The 19,819-nt window shown below is 31.0% G+C and overlaps 1 pseudogene; it reads right to left on the reverse strand.

The window, feature by feature from the left end:
- Positions 1-9,440: 9,440 nt before the first annotated feature.
- LOC108458385 (pentatricopeptide repeat-containing protein At4g18975, chloroplastic-like) lies at positions 9,441-11,237 on the reverse strand (annotated as a pseudogene).
- Positions 11,238-19,819: the final 8,582 nt, after the last annotated feature.

Genomic DNA, 19,819 nt, shown 5'->3' on the forward strand with positions numbered 1-19,819 from the left:
CTCCTTCCATTGTTTTTGGCTTTTTCCATTTAGCTTTTGGAGAATAGCTTTGGGTTGCATTTTGTGTGCCTTTAGCTTTCCCCCCCTTTTCTTATGAGGGTGATGGTCAAGCTTTCCCAAATCATTAAGGGCTTGTGTAATCAAGTCTAAAACAACTCATTTTTCTCAAGCTATTGTGAGCTTGCTCTTTCAAGTCTTTGATGATTTATTTAAACTACACCTATGTAATGGGATTTGACTTGATAAGACTATGCAGTTGTAACAGCCCATTTTTTAGTGGTATCAAAAACGACGGTTTCAAAATCTCATTTCCAATGTTCGAGTCTTTAAATATTATTATTTAGTATTTACATGATTAGTATAAAAGTTTATCAAATTTTGGTCCTTTATTTTTTTTCAAATTGATAATTAATTAAGGTATAAGGACTAAATTGTAAAAGTTGTAAAAGTTCATCACTATGGATTTTTAATTAACCAAAGGACTAATTAAGCAATTTGACCATTTTAAATTGGTCAATAGATGGTGAAGGCTAGTTGTAAGCCATAAACTTTTTTAATTATGTTTAAACTTAATTAATTAAAGGTTATTAAATTAATTAAGATTAATTATAAGTTAATTAAAGTACATCAGCCAAAATTATGTTGACATCTTTTATTTTTCCTTCTTCCTCACTGGAACATCAAATAAAAACCTAAAGGAGAAGCCTTTTTCAAGCTTTTACCATCAGTCCCTAATTGGTAAGCAATTTTAAGTCATTTTCTTATAATTTTTATGTTTTTGTGGGCATGTGAGCTTGATTTAGCTAGTCCATGTAATTTTCAAAATTGTTAAAGTTTAAAAAAGTTTTCATTGATGATTTCTTGAAGAAATTGGTATTAAATTGTTATATTTTAAGCTTAGAAGTGACAAGGGACTAGTTTGCAAAGTTTAATTGTTAGTTTTTTGAACATATGGACTAAAGAGTATAAATTTCAAAATTCATAAAAAAATTCTGCAATTATGGACATTAGAGAGTCTTAAAAGGATGTAATTGGGATTAGTTTCGAAATTGAAGCTCAAATTTGAAAGTTATGGCAATTTTAATTTTAGGGATTAAATTGAATAAAATGCAAAAAATTTAGGGGCATTCGAATAATGAACTTGAACTAATACTTGCATATAATAGGATATTATAAGATGTGTGGAAGTGATAAATTGAATTGAATTATTATATAGATCGAGAATTGAATCAAAACAAGAATAATAGGGGAAAAGGCAAAATTACTTATTAGTCCTTAAAGATTATTCATTTGTGGTTTTGTTAGGTAAGTTCATATGGAACGTACTATATTAATTCATGTTATGTTTGTATTGTGTTATTTTACCTTCTATATTGATGTTAATGTAATGACTTTTGGCATCAAATGGACTAAATTGTAAAGTATGAATTATATGGCAATTATGAATATGTAGAGGTATCGAATGGATATGAAATATTTACATGATTGACATAATATGTATATACTATTACGAGGATTGAATTGATATGATTACAATAATAAAATATGTATGAACTTAGTAAATGATTAGGATACGTATGGCATGTCATTAGGGTAGGGATTTACATGGTATTTGAGATTTAGCATTTGTCGCAGATTCTCGATTCATAAATATTAGCTTGTGTGAGCTAATTCATAATGTCAGCTTGTGTGATCACTCTCCACGCTTGTCTTATGCTTTCTTTTTACTGCAGTTCCATTAACCACGTAGCTTCAAATCTATATGGTCGATGTTTGAACGAAATCCTCTTATTCAAATTCAATATCATCATGCCATGATTTGACTCTAATATTGGCAAATTCACTAAGTAAGCTCTTGGGTGGCTTTCTAGCCAAGATGGATTACAAAATACTCAATCAAGTTTCTCCCATATTGCTTCTAGCTCGTCTCTATTACTTTTCCATGTGCAAGTGTTTCCATGCGCTGGAACCTCCATGAAAGAACAAGTATCCTAAAAGCTTTTTGAATTTATTTCATTGTTGCTGTTATAGTTTGTAAGTTGTTTAGACTTAGATGAAGTCTAGAAATTTTTAATGTATTATTTTGCCTAAAATCAAAGGGTAAACTACCTCGTTAGGCACTCTAATTAGAGGTTGTTCCTATATTGGTCACCCTATAAATTTTGTTTTTGTTAATTTAGTAACCCAAAAAAAGAAATTGGTCAAATTTGTCACTCCACATTAAAATGGGAACGGAAGACTTAATTTTGAATTTCCATATATTTTTTGGGCAACCAAAATGGGAACAACTCCTATTTAGAGTGACTAACGAAGCCATTTACACTAATTTTGGAGTGACCAAAATAGAAATGACACTTATTTAGACTAATCAAAATAGGAAATGCACTATAAATTTTTTTCTTTTTTCCTTCAAAATAGGAAATGCATAATCACCATTTTGTTACCAATTAATGGTGAAATGATTAATTTGATCAATTTCTTTTTTAAGTGACCAAATTAACAAAAAAAGTTAAGGTAATCAAAATAGAATCAATCTCATTTAAAGTGACTAACAGGGTAGTTAACCCAAAATCAAATTAAAGCATCTCTTTGATAATCTTGCCAATAATCGGTTATGTTTGTATATTGGTGCGATTGGGTGAATAATATGCAACAAATTAATGGCAAAAATCCGGGCCACTTGAGCCAAGCTCCAATCTAGGTAACAACCTGAAGTGTTACAATCCTCTTTGAGCTTGGCCTCAACTTTGTTTGGTTTTACTTAATGTTTTTTATTGGACTAGTGATTGAACCGATCAAGTCATCAGTTTATCAGTTTAATCTGTCCGACTGGTTCAACTAGTTTGATTAAAAAACTATTAAAAATTTAAAAAAAATTAAAATTTTAGTTTAATCAATTTTTTATCCATTTCACTCAATGTATACAGTTCAAATAACATTGGTTTTACCCATCACCAAACTTTAAAAAAAAAAATATTAAAGTTGCTTTCAAGTAAACGCAATTTTAAATTTTGAAGGAAAAAAAAATCAGAATTTTAGTTTTTATCTTTTCTTGCCAGAAACTTTTAGTTGAAGTTATTGAATTTTTAAAGGTGGCCTTTGAATGAAATGATTCTATTGTGTTTGCGTCTTTAGAGTTTTATTATTAAATATATATACATTTTTCTTGGAAAGCAATGCCAAACATTAAAATTTTTTAAACCATATTTTTTCATCCAATTTTTTCCCAACAATGCTAAATTAGAGTCAGCTTCATAGTATAAAACACCAAGTTAGTCACCAAACCCTTATCCTAAAATAGAATGATAGTGTGAGGGGGAGGTGGCTAATGGCTATGGGGTGGGTCATTAGTCATTGTGTATAATCGAACACATTTGACTCCCTGCCCAATGCCCAAGCTTACTTGACTCTCTTTCAGTCAATCAATGGCAGCTGCTACGCTCCATAGACAATTCTCCTTTCATCACATCACATCTCCTCTCATCATCATTATACGCTCACTTATATTAGAGATTGAATCGGATCAGTTTGTTAATTTTTTTATTTAATATCGATTCAATTAATTAAATCATAATTAATAAAAAAATGACTTTGTTGATACAATGAAAAGATTGTGGCTATTTGTGCAGAGAGCCATAAAAAGATTGAGATAAGTGGATTGTGGATGCTGAAAAAGGATCAAAGAATAAGGGAAAGAGTTGAGAGTGTAAGAGAAATGAGTGCCATTGCCCTTTTTTTTTTTTTTTTTGGCTAGTAAGCTTTTAAAGTATTGATTTTGGATTCTCTCAAATTTAACCATCCCACTGATGTCTTGTTGTGGTAGGTATGAGCTATCATATTTGGAGAACAAATATGTGTGACATATAAATGTCTTGTCCATGTTAGATATGTGATCTTATTGGTTCGGGTTTGCCAGGTTTTGTGCTTGCAAGATCTTGAGCTTGTAGATGTCTTAGTTTGCAAGGTGTAAGGGTAAAGTCAGGAAATTTTTTAGGAGAGTTGAAATTAAATTGTAATTTTTACGATAGTAAAAATACAATTTCACCATTTTAATAGCCTATATCTTTATAATTTTTAAAAAATTAAATCAAAATTTTATCATTTTATGGGGCAAAGTATAATTTTACTTTTAGTAATTTAAAATTTTAAAAATTTTAAAGAGTCTAAATAAAAAATTTTTCAATTTACAGGGCCGGCAGGATTATGCCCCTGGCAAGGTAGTCTCCTTAGTCAAAGATGTTGACTTATAGGATTATGGGCTTGCGGTATGAACTCATAAAGTATATTATAACAGACTTAATAATACTATCTTTCATATAAAATAAAAGTTCAAATGTTTTAAATCCCATTAATCATAAAGAAATATATTGTTTTGTTTTTTGTATTTTTCACATTCGTTTTACTATTTCAATATGGTTTTTCTACTAGTTAAATATGTTTTAGACCAATACAATATTATTCTCATCGGTATAGACTTGTAAAGTGTAAATATAACAGATTTAATAATACTATCTTTCATATAAAATTTAAAATTTAAACATTTTATATCTCATTAATCATAAAAATATATATATATTTTTTTCTCACATTCGCTTTTATTAATTCAATATGGTTATCGTTTGTCAATTCAATCAATTCAACAAATTAATCTAATTATTATTATTTTTATTTCATTATTTCACCAACAATTCTTTTTATTATAATATTACTATTATTTAATCATATTCAAAAATAAGTGTGGACTTTACATGATTGATCAACCCTACATGTAGTAGTTGATTAATTGCAATGCAATTATGATAAGTGATATTCTAGATTGTAAATTATCATTTTAATTTAAAATATCCAAGTAATTTTGTGCCATAATTAAATCAAATTTATTTCTTATTTGTTTGAAAAAGATTATTTAAATGGTAATAAAAAGAATCTAAATGAGATTATTTCACTTTAAAAAGAGAATATCATTGTCCCAAAACTCATTAGAAAATGACAATTCCTTAAGACAATCATATATTTTTTGTAAAAGTCATAGTCCAAAATGATAAAGCAAGTCAAATAAAATCTTAAATTTGAGAATTAATATTTAGTCAAGTAAAGCAGATAGAAAGTTTCCCTTTTTCTTTTAAAAAACCAATGCTAAGACTATTTTTGTAAAAAAGAAAAAAACAATGCTGAGACTTAATTCCAAAGAAAAATGTTTTTTTTTTAAATATAAATTCTACTTGCTTTTCAAGTTAATTCCTCCTATTGGGTCTAAGAAAAATCAATTTTCTTTGAATCAAACAATTGACGTTCATTTAGGTTCAAACAAAGACTATTAACGATCATGTTAATAAGATTGTTGAGATCTAATGATCAATCGTTAAATCTAAAAATTAGAAGGTCTAATTAATGAATTTTGTCAACGAAAGAACTTAATTAAATACAAAAAATTCAAATTACCTTTTTGAAAAACATTTCAATGACTTTTTATACTATTAAACTTTTTATTTATTCTTTTACCCATCCTAGTACCTAATAGTTTATTTTTATGTAAATACCCAAATACAAAAGTGTGAGAGAAAAGACATTCTTATATGTCATTAACCCTATTATATATGAAATGAGAAGGCTGCCAAAACTTGTGTTGCCTCAAAAACAGGAAAGATAGGTAAGCAAGAAAGGAAAATATTGGGAGATCCAAGAAGCAATGAGACAATGACAATGACAATGACAATTGACAATAGGATAAAACAAAAGCCCAACATAAAATTATTGGGGGAGAATTCATATGAATAATTTATGCATTTGTTTTGGCCACCATTCAAACATTTCAACTTTGAACACTATCTTGTCTTCCATTACAACTCTTTACATCCACTAATTGATCACAAATCTTATAATGTAAAAACATGCCAGTCAATCATAACTATCCTCAATTTTTCTTATAGTGGCAGAAGGGGTTGTATATAAAGATTATATATAATCTTTATTTCATCATTCAGTTTTATAAAAAAAATCATTTTAATTTTTATTTATTTTTTCTTCTCTTTTACGCTTTAATCATATATTGTTTATTAAAATATCTCAAAATGAATGGAAAAGTTCACATCTATTAACTTCATTGATGTAGCATATATGTGACAATTCATGTGTATGTCATGTCAGCAATTAATTAATTTTTTCAAATTTAAAAATTTTGAAAAAATAAAAAATATTTAAAAAGTAAATATTTTTAACCTTTAAAAAATTATTTGTTAACGTGGAAACACACGTGGATGCCATGCCACATCGCGTCAACAAATTAAAAGAAGTTACATTTTCCATCCATTTTGGAATGATTTCACAATGTAAATTCAATGGCTAAAAGAGAAAAAAATTAAATGGATGGTTAAAATAACTTTTATATATAGAGAGAGAGAGAGATATTATGTTTATATATATATAGAGAGAGAGATATTATGTCTAGATTAGGCCTGCTCATGGGTTGGGCTGCGAATGTCCGTCCAAAAAGTGCGAGGGTTTGAGCAAAAATAATGGGCTTTAGCAAAAAAAATGAGGCTCGCTTAAAAACAAGCCAGGCCTCGAGAATTCACAAAAGGACAAAAAAATATGTTATTTTCTTGTCGTTTTCTCCCTATTTTGCTACCATTTCACTATTACGTTACTACTATTTTATTGTTATTGTTTGGATATTATATAACACTTATTTTATTGTTAATTTTGTTATTATTTTAAAGGCATTTGTTTGTTAAGTTGCATCTACTTTAGTTTTATTTAAGTATACATATTTTTAATTTTATTTTTAATTTGTTGGGAAATATTTATCTTAACATTTTAGTATTTTGATGTATTATATATATTTAAAATTTATAATAAAAAATTAATACGGGTGGGCCGGGCCGGGCCAAGACCGGGTTATAGCATTTTATCTGGGTCAGGTTTGGATAAATTTTTAGACCTATTTTTCAAACTGGGCCTGAGCCTAGAAAATAGGCCTAAATTTTTGGTTAGGCCCGTCCCATTAATACCTCTAGTCTAGATTATATGGTACTTTCACAATTTGGGTGAACATAATTATATAATATATTATCAAGGATTGACATAAAAGTTAGATATTATTTTGATTGAAATGATAAAGTTGAAAGAATTTATTTTTAATGTTTTGAGTTCAAACCTCCTCATAAACATATATTTTTTTCTCTAAATTTTATATAAAACAGAAAAAGTACCCTAAATTAAATTTTATGACTTCCTTAAAATAAAAACTTTATAATAATTTAATAATTCAGTTGAAACCTGATTATTCAACTTGTTATAACTTAGAATTTTAAAATAAAAATAAAACTTGAATTAGGATAAAGATTTCGCCCTAACTTTCTTTTTACGTTTGCATGTGGTTGTATATTTTCAAATAATTAAAATTAATTAGATTATAGCATGTTGATGAAAAATTATCTTCAAACATTTTAAAATTTATATAAAATAAAAACAAAGCTTTGATTGAAATAGCAAACATGAAGATTTAAGGAGTGCAATCTCTTAAGTTTAAGTTTTATCATGTGTGAAGTTTTTCTAGATATATTCTGAAATTTTTAATAAATTTTATGCAAAAATTAAAAAGATAAAAATACTTTCGTTCTAATACTTTTTATTTTTATAAATATTATCTTTAAAATTTTCTAATTAAATTAATTTTCAATTAATTTGTAACATTAATTTAATTAAAATATATAAATAATGGATACATGAGTCTGTTTAATTTCCCATCCATCTTTTCCTTTCTCCTCCTAAAAGTGAAGTAAAATAAAACAAAAGACACAATGATTTATTACTTGGACATTACATTTTGAAATAATAATATTGGAAAATAATTCAAAAGTCATGACGAGGTTCCAAGTCTTTCTTTTCTAAGGATATGATTTTTGTTTAATTATTAAGTTATTAAAGTGTTAATTTAAAAATTAAGAAAATAGCAGCAAGTAATAGGCTCTTTTACAATGATGATGTAGGCTTCATTTGTCGGTAGTTTTTTCAACTAAACTGGGTAATTAATAAATAAAATTATTAATCACATGATTTCTATTTTGTGTACTTAAAATTATCTAAATGGAATCTTTGAATTTTATGATCAAAAATGGTGCTTATAGATCTAGGAGAGCAATTCATTTTAAACTGAAAAAATTGATCCAATCAATTTGGTCAGTGTCAGTTTAATTAGGTGAGGTGATTTTTTATTGTACCTTTGGTTTTTTAAATTTTTGAACAGTTAATAATTTTTAATTTTAAATTAACTCGATTGAAAATATTGACTTACTTTTATATTTTAATTATTTTAAATATGTTTATATTATAAGAAAGATATATAATAAAACTGTCGTAACCTAAATAATAACCCAACCCAATAACCTAATCTCTAATTAAATGGACTATATGGCTAACCCACTAAACTACTAACCCAATTAAAATAAAACAAAAAAACCCTAAAAAAAGGGGTAAATATTATCATTTTGCTTTTTGCATTTATCTTGCTTATGTTTGACTGCTCTCCCATCCCCAAATCTATTTTGGACATTTACACCATATTTGGTTATGAATAAGACTGTAATAGAATAGAGCTGTAATCAGTAATTTAATTGTTTGGTTAAATGAAATGGAATAGAACTGTAATAGTATTCTTGTATTTGATTGAATGAAATAGAGGTTGTAACAACATAGGAAAAAAGCTAAAATGACTAAAGCACCCTTAACAGAATTTCTTTTGTCATTATTATTAAATTTTAATTAGATTATTATTAAATATAATTTATAATAATATAAAATTTAATGACATTTTGAATATAATTATGTTTTTATTTTCGTACAAATATTAAAAAACCAAAATGTATCCTTTAATTAAATTTAGTGATCATTTTGTATTTTTTTGAAATTGAATGATCAAAATGTAAACACTGTGATAAATAGCTTCAAAATTATATTTTACATCCAACAATTGCATTGCAAGCACACATCACAGTCATCAATTTGTGTTATGTCACTCTAGAAACAATGTGATGGCACTCAGAAAATAACTAATAATTCATATTAGAGACTTCTTAAAAAACTATTTAATATTTCAATTAAATCAATGATTATCTAAAGACATAAGAGTTTTATAAAGACAAAATCTCAAAATGATGTCCTACATTAACAGCAAAAACCGTTTTCGGCCCTCTTACAACATATATATCCCCAGAAATTAGAGAAGAGCTTTACAACATCCAAGCTACAGATATATACAGGGAACAACCCCCTAGAAATGATAAACTATTCATATAACATTCAAGTGTATGTTGTCTATCTCAAGGAAAGTGAATAAGATGAATTGGTGTTGTAATACCTAATTGGCAAGGTCCAATTCAACAGATACATACTCATATTATGCCATTGATGCCAAGAGAATGCACTCACTGAATTGAACATCAATCTTTATCTGATGTATATCTTTTCACTCTAATTTGTTCGCCATTAAAGTGGATATAATTTCATTTGCCCATGTATCTTCTAAGAAACAACTTCTGCTTACCTTCTAAGTCGAGTTCCTGAAAGGCACAAACTACTTTCCTGACTGTGGTTTCATCTAGTCTAACACATAATTCCTCCATGTCTACAAATACCTTAAAAAAACACCAATAACTCAGAACCAACATAATTGTGCTTCATTTGATACAAATGCTTACAAATAGAATAGTGGTGTCAAGTAAAAACATCATAATTGGTTTTGCATGGCATTCAGGATGGTGATTGGCATACCTCTATTATCTTAGTTGGCATGCTATGATGATCAAATAAAGAAATCATCTAGAAAACAACCACTTTGATATAGAACGATTGTGTGTATGTAAAACCATGTTCCACAATGATCCAGCCTCATCCACTCTATCATCAATATCAAATGCAAGTAGAAAGGTGTCATATGTTCCCATCGTAGCTCCTTGGCCTTTGCTCAACATCCACTTTGTCACTTGAGTATCAGAGACTTCATGAAATCTAATTTAACCCAAGAAAATACTAAACATAAACAAGTCGTCAGCCACAGCTTAAATTATAGTATCTTGAACAAATAGATTGAATCAGTAGAAGTACACCAAATAATCATTAAATGAATCTTTCAACGTGAGAAATGTATCTATTCACAAAGAATAGCATTAAGGTTCCTTTAAAGTACTGATTGAGAGTATTCTATAGAATCAAATATGATAATACAATGCTATTTTATTATAATATATATTAATGGAAAATTATTGAACATATAAAGCTTCACTGCATCAGTAATGCATTTAAGAAGCTGGAAAACACAAAGCAAGAATACCAACTTACTTGAATAACACGCAACCATTGGCTTCTCTTCTTCAAAATTCGTAAAGCTTTTGCAGCTGCAATCAATGGAAACTCAGTCTCCCAAGCTACCCATTTGTCCAAGGCTCTATAAACTGTCTCTTTTTCATTAGGAAGTTGAGAAACCTACTTTTACATATAGAATCAGTGTGGATCTTTATCTTCACGTACTAAATACATACTATAACTAAAAACCATACCCAATATAGAACGGATAAGCAAATTAAACTTACAATTCTAATAAGATTGAGTGCCTTTTGTCTAGAGCCAGCTGAATCTCTTTTCTCCCATAAGTCATGCTCGTTCTTTCCAACCTTATTTACTGGTTTCCTGCACCCTCAAAAATTTAGTAACTTTGGGCTTCTAATTCAATATTTTGATAAATTGAATTCAATCTTTTAAAGGAGACCCACTTCTCAACAACATTGGAAATGCTCAGTGATTGTTCACCCAGCTTTTGTGAACATTTAACATAGGGAGTTCTACAAATTGAAAACACATGACCTAATGAAAAAGATACTTCGTTTTGAACCTAGAAAAAATTTTAAAACAATTGGCGTTGAACCTTTAAAACAACCAAATCAAATTTCAATCAAAATGAAACTCATGAATTGAAAAGAAAAAAGCAAAAAGAACGCTTCAATAATCAAGAATCAAAATCACTAAAAGGGCACTTGTAAATTCAAGAATCAAGAAGTAAGAAGTGAAAGAACACATCTAAAAAATCAAATGCAAATCCAAATTAACTGAAATTAAACTCAAATAATATATATATATATGAATCAATTACTGTCAGCAGAGTATAAGAAGAAAGAGATAGTGGAAGCACTGAACAGTATTGGGCCGACAAAAGCCTCTGGACCTGATGGTTTTCCAGCCATTTTTTACCAGAAATTCTGGCATATCATAGGAAAGGAGATCAGTGCTTATTTTTTGGATATTCTTAATAACGGTAAGTCTTTGAACTATCTAAATCAAACAGACTTAGTGTTAATTCCAAAAATCGCTCACCCGACGAATCATATTAATTTTACGCCCATTAGTCTTTGTTCGGTGTTTTATAAAATCATTTCAAAAACCATTGCCAACAGACTTCAGAAAGTACTTGATTTCTGTATTGACCCAGCTCAAAGTGCTTTTGTCCCAGGAAGGCTAATAACAGATAATGTCCTTCTAGCCTATGAAATACTACATTCTTTGAGGAGCAAAAGAGGAGGGAAAAAAGGGCTAATGGCTCTCAAGATTGATATGAGCAAGGCATATGACAGGGTGGAATGGGGGTTCTTAAAACAAATGATGATCAAAATGGGTTTTGGTGAGGAATGGGTTGACATGATCATGCAGTGTGTTGAAACGGTTTCGTACTCGGTTGTCTTAAATAGAATTCCAGGGACAACTTTTATCCCAAAGAGAGGATTACGTCAAGGTGACCCTCTTAGTCCTCTATTATTCCTCATTTGCAATGGAGGACTTTCTACTTTACTTAGGCTAGAAGCCGAGGAAGGAATACTAAAAGGGATTAAAGCAAGTAGACGAGGGCCGTCAATCTCTCATTTGTTATTTGAGGATGACTGCATTCTGTTCGGGGAAGCAATGGAAAGGGGTATTACGACGTTTGAAAGAGTTCTTAAAGAGTATGAGAAATGCTCTGGTCAATGCGTCAATTATGGGAAATCGACTGTGTTTTTTAGTTCAAATACAGCAGAGCCAGTTAGGGCGACTATTTCAAATCAGTTGGGAATTAGAAGATCAAATGATGCTGAAAACTATCTGGGTTTGCCAAATATGATAGGTAGGAAAAAACGAAGGGCTTTTCAACATTTGAAAGATCGTATAAAGACGAAAGTTGATAGCTGGTGTACCCGGTTGCTATCACAAGGAGGAAAAGAGGTGTTCATTAAAGCTGTTTTACAGGAAACCCTAACATATACAATGTCATGCTTCTTACTGCCATTATCAACATGTCATGAAATGGAATAATTAATGGCAAACTTTTGGTGGAGAAAGGGTCAAGGTTGTCGCGGAATTCATTGGTGCCCATGGAGTCAATTATGCGAATTAAAAGATGATGGTGGATTGGGATATCGCAATTTAACAAAATTTAACTTAGCCCTTCTAGCGAAGTAAGGGTGGAGATTAATTGATAACCCTTCGTCCCTCTTAGCAAAAACTCTAAAGGCTAAGTACTACCCGAATTTTGATTTTTTAAGGTCAGATTTAGGAAACTTACCATCATATACTTGGAAAAGTATATGGGCGGTAAAAGGACTTCTGCTTACAGGACTCAGATGGAGGGTGGGCAATGGGCACAATATCAGTATTGAAGAAGATGTATGGGTCCCGAATGGGGAAGATCTACTGATAAAAAAAATTGTTAATCGACCAAATGTCATAAAGGTTGAAGATCTTATAGATAATAGAAACAGAACATGGAGAGCGAGGCTGATTTTAAATACCTTCTCTGTAGAGGTTGCTCAAAAAATTATGCAGATCCCACTGGCTTTTTCCTCTCATGAAGACTTTTTCAGCTGGGGGGCGAGGCTTTAGGAGAATACACGGTTCGTAGCGGATATAAGTTTCTTTTACAACGACATGAAAATTACAGGCACAATGAGATTAATAGATGCTACAAAAAATTATGGAGAAGTGACCTCCCTTCAAAAATCAACATTATAGCTTAGAGAGCCACCCTCAACTATCTTCCTACTCTAATAAACCTAAGAGCTAAGCGATTAATAAATGAGGCTTCCTGTCAGAGGTGCAAGCAAGGGATAAAGACCAGGGAGCATGTTTTTCGTGACTGTGCTATCACAAAGGAAACATGGGAAACGTTAGGTTTTGCATGGCCACAAATATTTTTCTTTTAAATTTTACGGAATGGTTTACCTGGACTCTGGTGAACAGCACAACAGAAGCAAGTAGAACTTTCATCTGCGTTTTATGGGCTATATGGTCGGCTAGGAACAAATGGATGTGCGAAGGCCACAGGAGATCTGGAGTAGAAACAACAAACTTCATATGAAAATAAATGCAGGAAATAAAAAAACATAGAGAAAAAAGACCTTGCCTTGAGTCTTGAATCTGAGATATGGTGGCCTCCGAAAGAGGGTTTTTACAAAATAAATTTCGATCTTTGCAGATTGACAATGCATGAATAGATCATATTCGTATAATAGCGAGAAATTCAAATGGCGAAGTTATAGGATCTAGATTTAAAGTTCATACTAACATTTTTCTAGTTTGCGGTGAAGCCATCATGACGCCTTGAGGCGGTCCAAGTGGGTCATGAACTAGGCTTAAAGCAGGTGATTATTGAGAGGGACTCCTTAACACTAATAAAGAAAGTTCAAAACCCAAAAAGAGACAGATCGGAAATAGGACCTTTTATTTTTGATATAAAAAATCAGAAAGCAGGTTTTCATGAGTGTCAGTTTCAACACATAAACAGATCACCGAACATAACAACGCATAATCTGGCATCAGAAGGTCTTAAAATGGGAAAAAAATACATACATTGCTCCTGGGTACGATGGTAATGATATTACGGAAGCGGAAATAGATCGGGGATGGAGATGAGTCACCTAGAAATGGAAACCCGATAAAAATACAGAAATGAAGTCGGGAAAGAAGCAGAATGAAAGCAGAGAATGGGCGGAAACGAGAAAGAAAGAAGGAAAGAATAATAGAAGTAGATCAAAAGGTATAGAGTAAAATCTTTCCTTGGAAATCTGAAATGTCTTTTGTAGGCTATTTTACTAAAATAATCCAAAAAATTTTGATATTTACAAAAATGACCCAGGTTCAAAAACAATCACAAAAATAACCTGAAATGAACCGTAAAATTGGGTTTTGGCCTGTCAATGGCCGGCACCAACTCGTATTTTGTACCCATGATTGCCAAATAATTGTGTCAGGCTTTAAAAAATTAATTTTTTTAGTTCTGGCCTGTCAATGGCCGGCACCAGGGTTTTTTTTTTTAAAATCATATCATATTGGTATACAAAATACGAGTTTTAAAAAAAAAAGTACAACAAAAAAAAAAATTTCGAATTTTTTTTCAAAAAAAAAATTTTTGCTCTCTAAAAATACAAGTTTTAAAAAAAAAAAATTTTTGGGTGTTGGCCTATAAATGGCCGGCACCCAGTACAACAAAAAAAAATTCGAATTTTTTTCAAAAAATTTTTTGCTCTCTAAAAATCTGAGTTTTAAAAAAAATTTGGTCTGGCCTGTCAATGGCGGACACCAAGACAACAAAAAAAAATTGAATTTTTTCAAATTTTTTGCTCTCTAAAAATACGAGTTTTAAAAAAAAATTTGGGTGGTGGCCTGTCAATGGCCGGCACCCAGTACAACAAAAAAAAAAATTTGAATTTTTTTTCAAAATTTTTTTTTTTGCTATCTAAAAATACGAGTTTTAAATAAAAATTTTTTTGGGTCTTTGGCCTATCAATGGCGGCACCAAGTCTAACAAAAAAATTTGAATTTTTTTCAAAAAAAAATTTTTTTTGCTATCTAAAAATACGAGTTTAAATTTTTTTTTTTTGAGTGCTGGCCAGCACCCAGTACAACAAAAAAAAATTCGAATTTTTTTTCAAAATTTTTTTTTTTTGCTCTCTAAAAATACGAGTTTTAAAAAAAAAAATTTTGGGTGCTGGCCTGTCAATGGCCAGCACCCAGTACAACAAAAAAAAAATTCGAATTTTTTTTCAAAAAAATTTCTTTTTGCTCTCTAAAAATGCGAGTTTAAAAAAAAATTTTGAGTGCTGCCCTGTCATTGGCCGGCACCAAATCTTATATATAGTGGGTGGTTTGGTTCTAATAGTGTAAATGGAATTAGAAAAAAAAATTGAGAGAGCAATCAAAATGAGAGTGTTTTATAGGATATTATCAAATGAGTTTTTTTGTAGTGGATTGTGGGTAGGAGTTTTTCGTAGTGTACAACTGAATTTCGAGGTTGAATTATATACTATCATGTTTTAACGAAGTTGAATTATATACTGTCATTTCCACCCTAAAGGTTATGTCATTAAGGGTTGGATAATTATTTACGTCATAGATTGTTAATCGAGTTATTCAACGCAGATGGACATTATCTATGGTGCAATGGTGTTTATTCCGCAATTAAGTTGTGGTTTGAACCGGTTGGTAGAGTCTCCATGCAAAGGTTTCTTTTTAATTTTACTGACTGTTTTAGATATTCAATTATCTTATACTGATGCAACGTAGACTTGATTCAAGCAGAAGACGATTAATTGTGAAAAAACTAATATAAAAAAATTATTATTTCTTAAGAATTTTTATTTTTTATATCTTTAAATTTAATATAGTTGTTTAGGATTTAAAGTTTAATTTTATATTTTCATGTATTAATTTCTTAGAATGTTTTGTAATATATAAATTTTGAATTTCAAATTATCGTGTATTAATTTTACCTATCTGTTTGTAGTCTGTTGAGTGTTTAAATTTAATGTAGTGCATATTATTTTGTTTGGATTTATATTTTTTGTATTAATATTGTAGAATTATTGTATTTTATTGTGCATGTAAATTAAAATTGTCGTGTACTATTACATATTTGAATTTTTTAAAATATTTCAAAGTCATTTATTTAAACAAATAATTATTTTAGAGATATAAAATTAATATTAAAAAGCAGAATAATTTCATTGTAAAAGAAATATTTACGAATAATTTTAAAATAAAGTAAAATTAATGAAAAAATTTAAAATTGTTGCGATCCCGGTGACGTCCCCGGTGCCGGCGTGTAACGGTCGGGATGCCTCCGTCGGTAATGTCGTGCACCTCGCTCAGGCTTTTGGTAATTGCTCGGTCCAGACTCCGGTGTCCCGCCCGGTGTACTTAAAAAAGTAGAATAATCATATACACCATAATCGGGAGTAACTGGGTTTTGCGTGATCGGAGGTGCCGATGGAAAAATATCCTCGATGGTGGGTGTACGTGCTTCGGGATGGAGCTCCGGGAGTTCCGGGTGGTATGAGGACGATCCAGATCGTGTCGAATGTTGAGGCTCCATGTCGTCACCAAAAATATTCTCGAACAGTGGAGGAATATCTCGCAGTGGATCCGGATCCAAGAGGTGCGATGATGAGCCAGATGCTTCATATTCTGGCTCGAGATCGGGGTTCGAGGTAGTATCGGACTCGACGTCACCGAATGGCGGAACTCGATTACTGCACGGTTGTGCGTTCATTGGTTGCCATCGAGAAGATTCCAGTGGCGCGTCTTTTTGGATCAGCATGTATTGACCTTGGAATATAAAGGGTTTTCCATATGCCATATACCATGCTGCGTACTCGGGCGTAGAAGAAAACCCTCCCTCTAAGGCATACAAGAGAGGGCGCCTCGAATGTCTCATATTCCATAGAAAAATATATGGTTCATGTTTTTGCGCCCAATTTAAAGCGTCTCGACCCGAACCCTTTTTGTCCATTCCGTGAACTTCTTTAATGTTGACGGGAGGGTTCGGGATAGGTTGTGCGCAACCAAACTACCTCAAAACCCGACTTCCATCGTGCCACTCCACCATATGGAAATTAATCAACGGCACATTTGACACGAACAGCTGTTGCTGCTCGGTAACCCATGATGGTATGAGTGCTGCGATATGTTCCTCATTATATGGCATCCATATGAACTGCATAATATAAAGAACACGTTATATTTAATTTTTTTTCTTGTGCAATTATTGTATTTAAAAAAGAGAAATTCGATTTCGTCTTTTACAGCATCCCCTGAATGAGTCTCCATCATCATACGGTACATAGGTACCGTGAAAGATCGGCCGATTCCTGGTACAGTTGCCCATCTAAAAAAAAATAAAAAAATATCGTATTATTTCCAATATGAAAAAAATAAGTATACTAGAGTATACAATTAAAAAATAGATGGCAAAATTGAACTATATATTTACCTATTAACGAGTGGCCAGGCATACGGTTGGTGGCTCATTGATGCTAGAAATGGCATTTGATATAATGCCCAAGACTGCAGTAGAAGGCAGCAACCGCCCATTGTTTTTGTAGACGACTTTGTTGCTCGACAAAGTTCGCAGTATAAGCATGCCAACACTGCAGACGAGGACACAGGTTTGGGAAGTTATACGAACATCCGCTGGTGTTTGGATTTTCGGCAGTTGGCATTGACCATCCAAAAGTCGACTGATCTTCCCAGGAGACGTTAAGATCAAAATCAATTCCAGAGCGCTGGCTTGCTGGAATTACAACTTGAATCGGATCTGGTTCAATTAACTCCGCGAACAACTCAATCGGGTTGGGATTTTCTATCTCAGGGGGGCAATAAATTGCTATCATTGTCCCTAGATCATCATCATCTTCAAGCTCCATTTCTGAGAATTTTAGCAGATCAGTTGAAACCGAAAATTTGTAAAATAGTTTTAACATTTGCTTTCCGCAACGGCTTGCTATCTTTGTACTGATTTTCTATTTTAAATCCGACAATGAAACACGTTTGTTGAATCTCATTCCTATTTTTTTCCGACTTCAAAATACACAGCCTTCCTCAGTTGTATTTATCATTTCTCCATCAAAATGAACATAAACAAACAAAATTTAAGAATTCATCTTAAAAAAATTTTGCTTTCTTCTTAACAAAGAAAAAACTAAAATTTTTAAAGAAAACAAAAACTCAAATTAAAGATAAAATACGTATATATATAGATTTCATAATTTGGTGCCGGCCATTGACAGGCCAGCACCCAAATTTTTTTTTTAAAACTCGTATTTTTAGAGAGCAAAAAAAATTTGAAAAAAATTCGATTTTTTTTTTGTTGTACTGGGTGCCGGCCATTGACAAGCCAGCACCCAAATTTTTTTTTTAAAACTCGTATTTTAGAGAGCAAAAAAAATTTTTTTGAAAAAAAATTCAAATTTTTTTTGTTGTCTTGAGTCTTGCCATTGACAAGTTGACACCCAAATTTTTTTAAAACTCGTATTTTATATACCAATATGATACGATTTTAAAAAAAAAATACTCGGTACCAAACCATTGACAGCCGTAACTAAAAAATTAATTTTTTAAAGCCTGACACAATTATTTGGCAATCATGGGTACAAAATACGAGTTGGTGCCGGCCATTGACAGGCCAAAACCCAATTTTACTGTTCATTTCAGGTTATTTTTGTGATTGTTTTTTAACCTGGGTCATTTTTGTAAATATTAAAATTTTTTAGATTATTTTAGTAAAATAGCCTCTTTTGTACAAGCAATGGTAGATAAAACGACAGGACGACGACTACAGATTTTCTGATTGGGCAAACAATGAGGATTTTCTTTTCTAGAGTGTTCTTTTCTGTTTATTTCAATTTGGGCCACTAAATTGTAGGGCCGTTTTTTATGTTTTATTTTTTACTTGGACTTATGTGTTTTTGTTTTTGAATATGGTTTTAAATAAAAGCCCAATCGGAGCAATAATTTCAAAAAAAAAAAGTTGAAAACAAGAGCTAACTATTAGCTATAGATACTGCCACGATGACAGCAGCCGAAGAAGTCTCGCCCTTCTCGGCGTTCACATCATCGTTGATTCATTCGACATCAATTTCTCTATATTTTCCACTACGTGCAAATCTAGGAGTGAGAAAAATCCGATTTGATTCAAAAAAACTCGATAAAAAATTCAAATTTTGATTTAAATAATTCAAGTTATTTGAGTTAATCAAGTTATTCAAAAATCTGAATAAGAAAAAGTAAAACTACTCTATTTTGATAAATGTTTAACTTTTCTAAAGTTAAAAGTCAAAACTATTTAGTTAAAAGGTAAAACTAAATCGTTTTGATAAATGTTTAACTTTTTTAAAACTGAAAGGAAAAACCATTATATTATTTATGTAGTTAAATAATCTTATACTTTATCTACTAGTTAAATAATCGGTCCATGTAAACACAACATTGAGTATAAATAATAGGATTCATTAACTTGACTCAACTTGACTCGAAATTTTTTTGCTCGATTTGGTTTGATTCAAAAAAAAATTCAAATTGAGTTTGGTTGCTAAAATAGAATTCTTCAACTCGATTAACTCGAAATTTTTTAACTCAATTCGACTCGACTCGATCGAATACTCACTCCTATGCAAATCTGCCACACGCAAAACCTAAAAACAGAGTCTTCTGATGCATTTTATGCAAAACCCAAGAAAATCTCTTGCTATTGTTATCGGAATGATGAGCGAAGGTGGGAGGAGATTTTCGTCTTAAAAAAAAAGGAATTATTACGAGAAGTATTGAATAAGCAATTCAGAGCCCGACCCTTTGAATGGATATGCAATGTTTACACGTAATAAGGCCCACACGGAGTAACGATTCGACAGTCAAATTTCAACCAAACAAATGCATCATTGTAGTGCATAGAATAGCATTCCATCCCGTCGAACCAATCATGTTGTCTTTTATGTGTTTTTAAGGATTATGTAGGCATGAATTATTT

The sequence above is a fragment of the Gossypium arboreum genome, chromosome 4, assembly GCF_025698485.1.
Source record: "Gossypium arboreum isolate Shixiya-1 chromosome 4, ASM2569848v2, whole genome shotgun sequence".
NCBI classification, from domain to species: Eukaryota; Viridiplantae; Streptophyta; class Magnoliopsida; order Malvales; family Malvaceae; genus Gossypium; species Gossypium arboreum.